Genomic DNA, 14,752 nt, shown 5'->3' with positions numbered 1-14,752 from the left:
GTTAGCTTTGTCGCTGCTTTTGACATTAATACAGACAGACCCAACCAGCTTTCATGCCTAAAGTGGGACTAGAACTCATGGTCCTAGTTTCTAGCCTTGTGCTTTAATTATCATCTTCATTTAATGAGTTTGAATGGAGCAAACAGAGTATTTTAATGGCCGGATGCCCTTCCTGTCGCTGAGGCAGAGTTTTGTCCAGCAGATATATTCTCATTGTGTTCAGAGAGAGAAATATCTGCCTCTACCTAGGATCAAACTCACAGCCTCCTGATTGTGAGGCGAGAGCTCCACCTGTAGGCCACTGCACCACTCCATAGCCTTGTGCCTTAATCACTAGATCAAACCGACCTTCTAATGATTAATTATGGCTTTGGGTGGTACACATGATACGAAATAAAATCCGTACAAGGAAAGAATAACATCTGGAAAATATCAGTGGTTAGAATGCTGCTTTGCAAAAAATTACTCAGTCCTGTGTTCCCCCACAAAGAGCTTTTCAATCTGTAAGTATTTACACCAAGTAACACCAAGTACAATTCTTGTTTGCACTCCCACAACAGAGGTTCTCCTTCGTTGTGTTTACGCAATGCGCTCTCGCCAAGCCAGTTGAAAACCAGGCAGTTGCATTTGTTCAACATGCTGGGTTGTTTTAACCTTGGTTAGAGCTTATTTGCTCTTCGGTTGCTTAGCACCCTGTACAAATCCAACCTCTGGCGAGCTTATTTAATGTATTTATATGAAACTGGAGAATGGATTGCTGGGTGGACAATTTGAGTGTATTGTGTAAACACAGCCGTCTCCGAGAAGACTGATCAGACAGCCTTGAGGAGGTCTTAGAGACCTTATTTTCACAACCATTTCAGTTGTCCAGCTTTGAATCTACCACTAAAAATAGATAGTCAGTAGGAGAGGGGTTTTTGGGTGTCTCCTTTACGGTGGTTAGTAAACAAGATAGTTTCCAGCTGTCTAACTGCAGTGTTCTCATTGGATTTATTGCAATTATCACTTCTATTCAGAGAGTTGTCCATTAAAGTATGAACTTGAGAGAAGTTTACCTTAGCCCACATCATACATATTCTGTAAATGGGGCTATGGATATTTATCTGCTGTAGACATAAAGAAATTCAATAGTTCTGTTACATTTACAATAATAGGACAAGCATAGCTATAGGTTCTAGTTGAAAAAGTCAGAGGAGACAGTGTGGACTTACGGGTGATTTGTATAAAAACCAGAGTGTAGGAGAAGAGAACATAGAAATATAATACTGGAAGGGACCTTGGAGATCTTCTAGTCCAGGGGTGGCTAACCTTTTTGGGCTCCTATGCCAAAAATTGTGTACGAGCTTGCACTCGTATGCCAGCACCCAGAAGCCAATGCGCACACCCCCTCACACCCCCTGTGCATGCGTGTGCAATCCCCGCCCCCCTTACCTGCATTGCGTCTCCCAGCTGATTTTCGGCCTGTTTGAGGCCTTTTTCGGCCTCCCAGGCTTGAGGAAAGCCTCTGTGGCCTGGAAAATAGGCCCATTTTGTCACTTCCGGTATTTCCAGAAATACGGGAAGTGATAAAAAGGCCTATTTTTCAGGCTGCAGAGGCTTTCCTCAAGCCTCTGGGAGGCTGAAAAAGGCCTCAAACTAGCTGAAACTCAGCTGTGAGGTGTGCACATGTACAGTGAGGTAAGTTTGCCTGTGGCTCATGTGCCGGCACAAATGGCTCTGCGTGCCACCTCTGGCATGCATGCCATAAGTTTGTCATCACGGTTCTAGTCCAACCCAACCAATTCATTACAGGTAGTCTTTAATTTACAACCACAATTCAGCCCAAAATTTCTGTTGCTGAGTGAAACACTTGTTCAGTGAGTTTTGCCCTACGTTACGACCTTTGTTGCCACAATTGCCAATTGTGAATCACTGCAGTTGTTAAGCGAGGAACATGATTGTTGAGTGAATCCGGCTTCCCCACTGACTTTGCCTGTAAGAAGGTCGCAAAAGGTGATCCCGGGACACTGCAACCGTTATAAATATGAGTCAGTTGGCAAGCATCCAAATGTTGATCATGTGATTACGGGAATACTGCAATGGTCGTAAGTGTGGGAAATAGTCAAAAGTCACTTTTTTCAATGCGGTTGTAACTTTGAATGGCCACTAAATGAACTGTTGTAAGTTGAGAACTGCCTTAGTATTCATTAGTCCAATTCATTATTTGCAGACATTTAATATGAATCATAGGGTTGTGAAGGACCCCGGAGATCTTTTAGTCCAGGGGCCTCCAATCTTGGCCACTTTAAGACTTGTGGACTTCCATTTCCAGAATTCTTCAGCCAGCAAAGCTGGCTGAGGAATTCTGGGAGTTGAAGTCCATAAGTCTTAAAGTGGCCAAGGTTGGAGACCCCTGTTTTAGTCCAAGCCCCTGCCCAGGGGAGAAGATCTTATACTATTCTGGTCAAGTGGCTATCCAGTCTATTTTTTAAAACTTCCAATGATGGAGCACCCACAACTCTGGGAAGCAAGCTACCCCATTTCCCCCAAAATATGACCTACCTTGAAAGTAAGCCCTAGCTTGATTTTTACACATGTGCCCAATATAAGTCCTTCCCTCTCCAAAATAAACCCTAATTAAGGCCCCTCCCACTCCAGAATGCATGGTTAAAAATTAAGCTAGGGTGGGGGTGAGGTGGTGATGGAGGCAGCCTACTACTTACCTTTGGACAGTTGTATCCAGGCCTCACCCGCCTCAACAACTGCCTTGACAGTCCATTTCTTCTGCAGCCAGCAAGGCTGGCAAGACTTTCCTGAAGGCCTCTGTACCTGATAAAAAAAGCTCTGGATTGATCTTGAATTCTGTTAACCCCTGCAGAGGTCTTCAGGAAAGCCTTGTTGGCTGCAGAAGAAGTAGTTCTTGAGGCCTGTGACAGTGAAAAGGAGACCGGGGGTGACACACGCAAGTGAGGTTAGTCAATGGATGACAGGTCCCCAAAATAAGACCTGGTGCCTTTTTGGGGTGGATATGTATGTATGTATGTATGGATGGATGGATGGATGGATGGATGTTATTCAGCTTTGTTCGGGTATTTTCCCACGTCATTATAGTTGTGCTTTTAAAGTCGTAGCAACATTTCGGCAGAATCTCATCTGCCATCATCAGGCTTCTGTATTGTGTTCATCTGTGAGTCAGACTTTCACAGCCATTTCAAAGTCTGACTCACAGACGAACACAATACAGAAGCCTGATGATGGCAGATGAGATTCTGCCGCAATGTTGCTAAAACTTTAAAAGCACAACTACAATGACGTGGGAAAATACCCGAACAAAGCTGAATACCATACATGTAAGTACCCGCGAAAACTTAAGAAAACATATATATTAGGTAGCAACACTGATTGACAATCAATTTCACATGCTGTTGTGCAAATGGAATAGACAACAGGTGGAAAGCATAGGCAGTTAGCAAGACATCCCCAATAAAGGAGTGGTTCTGCGGGTGGTGACCACAGACCACTTCTCAGTTCCTATGCTTTCTGGCTGATGGTTTGGTCACTTTTGAATGCTGGTGGTGCCTTCACTCTAATGGTAGCATGAGATGGAGTCTACAACCCACACAAGTGGCTCAGGTAGTGCAGCTCATCCAGGATGGCACATCAATGCGAGCTGTGGCAAGAAGGTTTGCTGTGTCTGTCAGCATAGTGTCCAGAGCATGGAGGCGCTACCAGGAGACAGGCCAGTACATCAGGAGATGTGGAGGAGGCCGTAAGAGAGCAACAGCCCAGCATCAGGACCGCTACCTCCGCCTTTATGCAAGGAGGGACAGGAGGAGCACTGCCAGAGCCCTGCAAAATGACCTCCAGCGGGCCACAAAAGTGCATGTGGCTGCTCAAACGGTCAGAAACAGACTCCATGAGGGTGGCATGAGGACCTGATGTCCACAGGTGGGAGTTGTGCTTACAGCCCAACACCATGCAGGATGTTTGGCATTTGCCAGAGAACACCAAGATTGGCAAATTTGCCACTGGCACCCTGTGCTCTTCACAGATGAAAGCAGGTTCACACTGAGCATATGTGACAGACATGACAAGGTCTGGAGACGCCATGGAGAACGTTCTGCTGCCTGCAACATCCTCCAGCATGACCAGTTGGGCAGAGGGTCAGTAGTGGGGTGGGGTGGCATTTCTTTAGGGGACCGCACAGCCCTCCATGTGCTCACCAGAGGTAGCCTGACTGCCATTAGGTACCGAGATGAGATCCTCAGACCCCTTGTGAGACCATATGCTGGTACGGTTGGCCCTGGGTTCCTCCTAATGCACGACAATGCTAGACCTCATGCGGCTGGAGTGTGTCAGCAGTTCCTGCAAGACGAAGGCATTGATGCTATGGACTGGCCCGCCCATTCCTCAGACCTGAATCCAATTGAGCACATCTGGGACATTATGTCTCGCTCCATCCACCAACGCCATGCTGCACCACAGACTGTCTAGGAGTTGGAGGATGCTTTAGAGAGGAGATCCCTCAGGAGACCATCTGCCACCTCATCAGGAGCATTCCCAGACATTGTAGGGAGGTCATACAGGCACGTGGATGCCACACACACTACTGAGCCTCATTTTGACTTGTTTTAAGGACATTACATCAAAGTTGGATCAGCCTGTAGTGTTTTTTTCCACTTTACTTTTGAGTGTAACTCCAAATCCAGATCTCCATGGGTTGCTAAATTTGATTTCCATTGATAATTTTTGTGTTATTTTGTTGTCAGCACATTCAACTATGTAATGAACAAAGTATTTAATAAAAATATTTCATTCATTCAGATCAAGGATGTCTTATTTTTGTATATTTTTATTATATATTTTATTATACTTACTATATATATGAAGAGGGTCTTATTTTCTGGGAAACACAGTATTTCACTGATTGTTCCCAATATCTGAAAAATAAAAAAATAAAAAAAATAACTTGAGGCAGAGTCAAGAAAGGACTTAGCCTAGAATCATTACATGTCCACAAATGCTCTAAGTCCAACCCTCTTTGAGTTTCTAGCACCAATGTAGTGCTGTCCATTAGTTGACCAGATTCTTCTGTACAGACTTGAGCAAGAAATCTTAACTGGAACTTAACATATAGTTCTGACTCTTTATGTCTGACTCTGTGTGTGTGTGTGTGTGTGTGTGTGTGTGTGTGTGTGTGTGTGTGTGTGTGTGTGTGTGTTGATCACACCATCACAGTCACCATTTTTGTCTCTTTATTGTACCCCATGAAACATTTGCAATCGGATCTCCTTTTATATACATACAGACTTTTTTTTTTCTAATTGTAATTCTTGGTGCGGCAGTTGAGTTGGAGAGATGGTGTGCAAAAATCTTTTGCAAATATATATATATATATATTTTATTTATTTATTTTCGGTCTTTTCCACTGGAGGGCAGAATCTGCTAGCTAATAAAACTCGATGGAAGAAAACTGTGTTTTCCCCCCACAATTGAATGCTGCCCCGAAAAGCTGTTACAATACAGAATTGGTCTAAATTTGCACCTGCATAGCCTTTAAAACGTAAACTTGCAACCTCCCTTTGCATTTTGAAGGGTGCTCTGAATGCTGTTTAAAAGTTACAGGTTTCCCTGTCAATCATGTCTGAGCACAATGCTCATCTCTGCTTCTTAGCTGAGGCAGCCAACATTGTGTGAAGATGCTCCCATGGTCATGGGCAGAGGTGGTATTCAGCAGGTTCTGACCAGTTCTGGAGAACCAGTAGTGGAAATTTTGAGTAGTTTGAGAACTGGCAAATACCACCTCTGACTGGCTCCGTCGACCCCACCTATTCTCTGCCTCCCGAGTCCCAGCTGATTGTCTGGGTCTCCTTTTGTTGCCCTGCACAGGAGAACAGAGCTGGAAAGCAGGTAAGTGGGGTGGGGAGGGAATGGGGATTTTGCAGTATTTTTCCCCTGCCACGCCCACCAAGCCACACCCACCAGGCCACCAAGCCATGCCCACAGAACTGGTAGTAAAAAAATTTGAATCCCACCACTGCTGATGGGGCCACCGTGGCTATACACCACAGGTGCACAGAACGCTGTTTCCTTCCCACCAAATTGGTACTGATTAATCGCGTTTGCATTTTTCAAACCGCTAAATGGGCAGGAGTTGGAGCAGGAATGGGAGCTCAGCCCATTGCGTTGAGCTTGGAGTCTCGAACCAAGGCTTCCAGCTCTCCAGCAGACAAGCTCAGTATCTTTTACCATCATATTTACAGGTCATCAAAACTGCAAATTGTCTTCAATTTTAAACTCCGAAGGGAATAGTAAATCTTCCTAAGGTCAAAACCTCTGCAAATGAGCCCCCTTGTGGGGGGGGGGGTTTAAAAAGTTTGCTCCTGTCCAGTTGTGAGTTCTAGTCCCAAACATGAAAGCCAGCTGCAGAATTTTGGGCCAATCAGCAGGAGATGGTGAGTTTTAGTCCCGCCTTAGGCATGAAAGCTGGCTGGGTGACTTTGGGCCAATCACCAGGAGACGGTGATTTCTAGTCCCACCTTAAGCAACAAAGCCTGATGTGTGACTTTGGGCCAATCACCAGGAGACAGTGAGTTCTAGTCCCGCCTTAGGCATGAAAGCCGGATGGGTGACTTTGGGCCAATCACCAGGAGACAGTGAGTTCTAGTCCCGCCTTAGGCATGAAAGCCGGATGGGTGACTTTGGGCCAATCACCAGGAGACAGTGAGTTCTAGTCCCGCCTTAGGCATGAAAGCCGGATGGGTGACTTTGGGCCAATCACCAGGAGACAGTGAGTTCTAGTCCCGCCTTAGGCATGAAAGCCGGATGGGTGACTTTGGGCCAGTCATTCTCTGGACTCGGAACATTATGATCCATATTCAAAGTATAACCTTCCCTCCTGGTCACATGGCCACATTTTGTGCGGTTGACTACTAACCCATGTTTACACATGTTGAAGCCATTATTTATGATGTATTTATTTATTTGTCCAGAAATTGACATTTACTTCCATTTTCAATAAAAAAGCCCCATAACAACAGTGGGTTCACTTAAGGATTGCAACGATCGCTTTATGACGGCTGCAAAAAAAAAACATAATAAAATTGCTCCTAGCTGTGTGGTGATCTGCTTTATGAGTATCACCACTTAGGACCAAAATTGTGGGCTTAATGATAGTTGTACATTAACAGATAACAAATAACAGATAATCAGAGTTGGAAGGGACCTTGTAAGTCATCTAGTCCAACCCACCACCCAAGCGGGAGACCCTACACCATTTCTGACAAATGGCAGTCCAATCTCTTCTTGAAGGTCTCAAGTGATGGCGCTCCCACAACTTCCGAGGGCAACTTCTGTTCCATGGGTTGATTGTTCTCCCTGTCAGAAAGTTTCTCCTTATTTCCAGATTGAATCTCTCCTTGTTCAGTTTCCATCCATTGTTTCTTGTCTGGCCTACAGTTAAGGACTACCTGCATATCCCCTTTGAGATGCAATGACCGGAATATGCACATAATATTCCAAAATGCGGTTGCACCATTGATTCATATAAGGGCATTATCTTATTGACATCTCTATTTTTAGCACCATCTCTTATTATCCCTAACATGCCATGGGCCGTTTTTTCCCAACGGATGCAGAATGTATTGACACCTTTATTGAACTATTTGCCATTGCACCGAGATTTCTTTTCTCATCAGCCACCGCTAGCCCTGATCCCCATAACCTTATGCAGCTGCAGATGGGTGTGGGGGGGGCTTTTTGACACTAATGTGCATCCCTTTACACCTCATTCTGAACGACATCTGCAATTTTGACACCCACTCCTTTCAATGTGCCGAAATCCTTTTGGAGCTCTTTGCAACCCGTTATTGTTTTAACTACTCTGAATAATTTAGTTCCATTAAGCTACGCCTGATTCCAGATCATGTAATAAATATATTTAAAAGCAGAATTCTAAGACAGGTGTCGGGGGAACTCGCTAGTTACACCCCTCAACAGTAAGAGAGGGAACATTTAAACAAGCCAGAAAATATTAATAGATATTAGTAGATAAAATTAATAGATATTAGTAGATAAAATTAATAGATATTAGTAGACAAAATTAATAGATATTAGTAGATAAAATTAATAGATATTAGTAGATAAAATTAATTGATAATATCTACCCACTGGAGAGATAGAGGAAAACCCATATTACAGAGACATGAAGCCAGACATTCTTCTTTTGCTCATTTTTTGATCGTTTAAAGAGCTCTTTTAAATATCTTTTCTGTAAAGCATTTTGGCAGCTGCTAATGCCAAATGAGAACATTTTTCCAGGCACGATTCTCACAGAGTTCCTTGAAACAACTTTTATAAAGACAATAGGCTTGGATGGAGTTACAAGAAGATCAAGTCCCTGAACTATTTCCCATGTAGGATTAATCTATGAAATCGAACTAGATCTGAAGAGTGAAAATTCTCTGATAGTCTTTCTAGCATTTTTCCTATAATCTAGTGAGGTGGCAGCTGTTTTGATGGATAACAGGAGAATTTTCATGGATAACAGATAATACGGGTAGTCCTCGAGTTACGACCACGATTGAGTCCCAAATTTATGTTGCTAAGGGAAACATCTGTTAACTGAGTTTTGCCCCGTTTTACGACTTTTCTTGCCACTGTTGTGAAGTGAACCATTGCATCTGTTAAGTGAGTAACCCGGTTGTTAAGTGAATCTGGCTTCCCCATTGACTTTGCTTGTCAGAAGGTCATAAAAGGGGATCATGTGATCCCGGGACACTGCAATTGTCATAAATATGGGTCAGTGGCCAAGGATCTCTCCTGTCTTAAATCTATCTTATCAGCCTGTCCTGTCCTGTCCTGTCTGGTTTTGTGTTATGCTGTCCTGTTCTGTCCTGTCTTGTTTTACCCTTAGCCCCAGGACATTCCAATCGTCATAAATATGAAACATTTGCCAAGCATATGATTTTTGATCACGTCACCATGGGGATGCTGCAATGCTCGTGAGTCACTTTCTTCAGTGCCATTGTAACTTTGAACAATCACTAAATGAATTGTCTGGGATTCTCTGTACGGCATCCAGTTTTCATCACCACGATACATAGAAGATGTTGGGAGCCTGGAAAGTGTGCAGAGGAGACCCAAAGGTGTTTTTTTTCAGGAGGCCACTGGACTTTTCTTGGTTTTTTTTTTCTTTTTGAAGATGTTGTGCTTCTCACCCAAGAAGCTTCTTCAGCTCTGACAGGATAAGTGGGGAATGGATGAGAAGTACAATGTCTTCAAAAAGAAAAGAAAAAAAACAAGAAAAGTCCAGTGGCCTCCTGAAAAAGTACCTGTCAGGGCTCTGGTAGTTACCCTCATTTAAATCATGAGTCTCTAGCTGAATTTTCAAAACTTAAAGATGATTTATTAGGTGTCAACATGCCGGCGCTGCCTGGGTGTAGCTGACTCTGAGACACATCATTCATTGTCACCCTTGACCCTGGTTTTCCCCCGCCCCCTGGGTGTATCCTAATTCATATTCTCCAATGGGACACACCCATAGCCAAGAGTCATCAATCATGCTCTCCAGTTAGCATTTTGCATGGCAGAAACTTCGGTCACCTAGAAACTATCTATGAAAACATTTATGAGGACAGGAAAACTGCACAGAGGGTGATAAACACAGCTCAGAAGATCATTGGTTGCCCTCTGCCCTCCCTGGAAGACTTAGCCAGGTCCCGCTGCCAAAGCAGAATCAAGGCCATTATAGAAGACCCCTCACACACTGGCAATTATCTTTTTGACCTGCTTCCATCTGGATGGTGCTTTAGGTCAATAAAATCCCACACCGCTAGACTAACAAATAGTTTCTTTCTCTGGGCCATCCGAACTGCAAATAAACACAAAGTCACTACCTTATTAAGGATGTGAAAAGATGTGAAATCTCAATACCCCATTCAGATGTATAATAACATATTACAGTGCAATCCATCTCTTGTGTGTTATACTCGGCAAAGCGTCACAATCAGTGTTGGATGTATATTTTGTGTATGTTTGTAGATATTGTACTCTCTAATTGCAAATGGAGACGTGGGTACTCTATTTTTTTTAATCTTCTTATCTTCATTTTTAAGTGTTTTGGTTTTAGTGTATTGCGAACACTTGCTGGGGTGCATCCACAGTTTCGTTGTACTTGACAATGACAATAAAGTCTTCTTCTTCTTCTTCTTCTTCTTCTTCTTCTTCTTCTTCTTCTTCTTCTTCTTCTTCTTCTTCTTCTTCTTCTTCTTCTTCTTCTTCTCTTCTTCTCTTCTTTCTTTCCTTTCTCTTCTTCCTTCTTCCTTCTTCCTCTCCTCTCTTCTCCTCCTCCCTTCCCTTCCTCCTCCTCCTCCTCCTCCTCCTCCCTCCTCCTTCCCTTCTCCCTTCCTCCTCCTCCTCCTCTTCCTCTTCCTCTTCCTCCCTTCCTTCTCCTTCTCCTCCTCCTCCTCCTCCTCCTCCTCCTCCTCCTCCTCCTCCTCTTCTTCTTCTTCTTCTTCTTCTTCTTCTTTCTTCTTCTTCTTCTTCTTCTTCTTCTTCTTCTTCTTCTTCTTCTTCTTCTTCTTCTTCTCTTCTCCTCCTCCTCCTCCCTTCCCCTTCCCCCTCCTCCTCTTCCTCTTCCTCTTCCTCTTCTTCTTCTTCCTTCTTCCTTCTTCTTCTTCTGGAATGCAACTTGCCCACTGCTCCCTCCTCCCTTTCTGTTGGCAACTCTAAAAAGACCATAGACATATTTTTTGAGTTGACGGTACCTTTGGGACAACCAGGACATGGATGACTGAGAATCTCTATAGCAGGAGTGTCAAACTCAAGGCCCGCGGGCCAGATCCGGCCTGTGAGGTGCTTAGATCTGGCCTACAGGACCACCCTGGAAACAGTGAAAGACCATCCTGGAGTACCTCTGCCAATAAAAGCAGAGCTCCATTTTCATTGGCAGAGAGCTGCAGGATGTCAAGCTGGCCATGCCCACCTCCCCAGCCACACCCACTTGTCCTCCCCTCCCCCCAAAGTCAAACACAACCCCGATGCCGCCCTCACTTAAATCAAGTTTGACCCCCTCGCTCTACAGACTTATGCAGAGAAGAGCAAGAAAGAGGATGAGGGGACTGGAGGCTAAATTGTATGAAGAAGGTTCAACTCTAGGTAGCGTCTTAACCTACTGAAGAGAAGGACTGGGGGGAGGGGACATGATAGCTGTCTTCCAGACCCTGAGACGCTGTCACCAGAGAAGAGGGGAGGGACGTATCCTCCAAAGCACCAGAGGGCAGGACAAGAAGGAAGGAATGGGTGGGAGCTTCTCAAAGAGACAGCCAACCTAGACCTGAGAAGAAATTTTCTGAGATTGAGAGCAGTTAATCAATGGCTTTCCTCCCAGAGTTGTGGGTGTTCCATCACTGGAGGTTTTCTACGACAGATTGGAGACAATCATTTGACTGGGATTGTACGGGCAGTCTGGGCTTCCGGCCTGCGATGTGGTCGGATCTGGCAGGGCTGTCTTGGAAAATGTAAGAGGCTGGCCCGCGTTGCTTGGGCCAGTCTACCCAGTGGTCTGTGGGCATGGCTTGGTGGGCATGGCAGGGGAAAGTTGCTGTAAAATCCCCATTCCCTCCCCATGCCACTAACCTGCTTTCCAGCTCCGTTTTCCTATGCAGGGCAACCAAAGGAAACCCAACCCATCCGCTGGGACTCAATGGGAGGCAGAGAAGAGATGTGGGGGAGGGCAGTCAGAGGTGGGATTTGCCAGTTCTCTTAACTACTCCAAATTTCCACTACTGATTCTGCAGAACTGGTCAGAACCTGCTGGATACCACCTCTGGGTCTATCAAAATGCAAAGGGGAAACCCTGGGCCACTGTGGCTTCAGCCCGTCTACCCAATGCGAAGAGGAAACAGGCCAGCAGTTTGGGGAGTGATGTCAAGATGGACTAGCCCACTCATTTGGCCACACCCATCCATTCAGCCACGCCCTTCCGCTGCCCCCCACCAGGTCCACCATAGCCCTGATGTGGCCCTCAATGAAATCGAGTTTGACACCCCTGGTCTAGAAACGGACCATTGCATTTACACTAACATTGTCGTGTTTCCTGCCTCATTGTGGAGAAGAACGCTACTATCCATTTTTCCATGTGCTCAGATGGGGGCAGGGGAGGCTCAGGGTCCCAGAAAAAGCAAGTTCCACCTCTCCCGTCAATCCTCACAGTGAAACCCAGATTGCACTTTGCAATTCATGACGATCCAATTCCCTTGGCCGGGATCCAAAACATACATCCCCAAACCAAATATTTCTATTGAGTTCCAAACAAACCCAAGGGTCTATCATCCTTCCCATTAGCGCTTTGGCTGAAGTTTTGGCAATTACCTTGTTCCCAAAGTAAACGGGGGAGTCCGGTTTGTAATTGTTGGCTGCGGGACAAATCAAGCATCCTAATCGTTCAGGAATTCTCTTGAAATACAGAGCAAAGTATTCCCGCCAGCGCTGAGACTGAACGAGTGGTTTTTGTGGTTGCACTCATAAATACACGCACACAGAGGCTGTCCTGCAACTCTGCTTTGAATCACTGCACCCAATGCGGTGTGATTAATGGGAATATTCTCCTTTGGGAAGTTTGTAGAGATTCTACAGTCATCCAGGTCACGGTTGTTGTCCCAAAGGTGCTTTTTTCAGGAGGCAACTGGACTTTCTTCTTGTTGTTGTTGTTGTTGTTTTAAGACATTTTCCTTCTCATCCAAGAAGCTTCCCCAGCTCTGACTGGAAGGTGGGGAACGGAAGGATTTATATTCCTTGCAGACAGCTAGTTATTTGCATCCTTTTAGGGTCGTTGAAGCACTTGGAGTCTTTTAGCTATATAGTTTGAGATGAACACCCTTTGAATGGTGTGGGAGTAGGGATAGATTTTCCAGATTAAAAAATTGCAGACTATAGGAACCTTGCATTACTCAGGTGAACCTGAAGACACAGACAAACCTCCAAGTGGTCTCAACAACCCTAAAATGATGCAGCTGTCTGCAAGGAATATAAATCCTACCATTCCCCCACTATCCAGTCAGAGCTGAAGAAGCTTCTTGGATGGGAAGCAGAATGTCTTCAAAGAAGAAAAACCAAGAAAGTCCAGTTGCCTCCTGAAAAAGCACCTTTGGGCCAACAACCATGACCTGGAGGACTCAGAATCTCTATAGACTTTTAGCGATACAAGTTGGGATGAACCCCCGTTGAATGGTGTGGGAGTAGGAATGGATTTCCAGAGGGAAATTGCAGACTACAAGAACCAGGAGCATTTACTCAGGTGACCCCGAGGACACAAATAAACCTCCAAGTGCTTCAACGACCCTCTAAAAGGAAGCAAATGAATGTTACAGTGATAGAGATATTATGTATATGAATAAGATAAGAATAGAGAATTAATACCAAAGTAATGAATATGGCTGTACATTTCAATTGTTATTGCACAAGATATTTGTACCCAGGCGACACACTGTTAAACGGAAGATGAATTGTTTGTATACAAAATAAAATTTAAAAAAATTAATTAAAAACAAAAAAAAGAACGCAAATGACCAGCTGTCTGCAAGGAGTATAAATCCTTCCATTCCCCCACTATCCAGTCAGAGCTGAAGAAGCTTCCTGGATGGGAAGTGAAACATCTTCAAAACAAAACAAAACAGGGAAGTCCAGTTGCCTCCTGAAAAAAGCTCCTTTGGGACTGCATTGCGAAGATTTCTCTTCTTCGCCCCATCCAACCCTAGAGGCCTTCTCTTTGCAAGAAATTGCATTCCAGAAAGGAAGAGCGACCTGAGGATTAGTTTTTAGGGGGGGGTGATATACAGGTAGTCCTCAACTTACGACCACAACTGAGCCCAAAATGCATGTGTTGAAGCGAAATATTTGTTAAGGGAGTTTGCTCCGTTTGATGATTTTTCTTGCCTCCTTTGTTAAGCCAATCACGGCAATTCTTAAATTAGCTGCATGGTTGTTAAGGGAATCTCGCTTCCCCATGAATGTTGCTGCTCAGAGGGTCGCAAAAGATTACATGACCCCGGGATGCTGCAACTGTCATAAATGCGAGTCAGTAGCCAAGCTTCTGAAGGTAAATCACGTGAGCCTGAGGATGCTGCAAAGGTCGTAAGGGTGAAAAAATGGCCGTAAGTCCCTTTTTCCAATGCCGTTGTAACTTTGAATGGTCACTAAATGGACTGTTGTAAGTCAGGGACTACCTGTAATAGGCCAGCATGGCTTGGTTTATACATGCAAAATTTAGGGAAAATACAAGTAGTCTTAAATTTACAACACTTCACTTAGTGACGGTTCGAAGTTATTGGGATGATCTGGGGTGTGGCACAAAGGCAACGCAGTCAGATAATCGGTAGGAGTCCCTTTATTAGCTCCAACTTTGCCCCCAATGTCCTGGTTACCTTTTGGGCTGGAGAAAAACTCTCCCAGGAACAGCCTTTGGCTGCAGAGTATCAAATCCAGAACATGGTCAACAAAAACTGTAAATATAAGTCCAATCAAGGCAAAATCAAGGTAATCAGTCCAGTAGGGTAGGAGCAAGAATTCCAGACATGATGGCACAGCAATAACTCAACACAGTTGGGAAGACACCAGGAACACAGATAACCAAAGTCAACACAAGATAAACTCACATTTGTTCCCAGCAGCTGCCACACTCAGCATGCATCTCTTTTAAACTCTCTTCTCAGCTGTGGCTAATGAAGGGGATCAGGGCCCTTTCCTCCCTCATAAGCCACATGACCCACGTTGC

Source organism: Pseudonaja textilis, chromosome 3 (assembly GCF_049901715.1).
Source record: "Pseudonaja textilis isolate UNSWEBS1 chromosome 3, rPseTex1.2, whole genome shotgun sequence".
Taxonomy (NCBI): Eukaryota; Metazoa; Chordata; class Lepidosauria; order Squamata; family Elapidae; genus Pseudonaja; species Pseudonaja textilis.
This window is presented reverse-complemented; position numbering follows the sequence as displayed.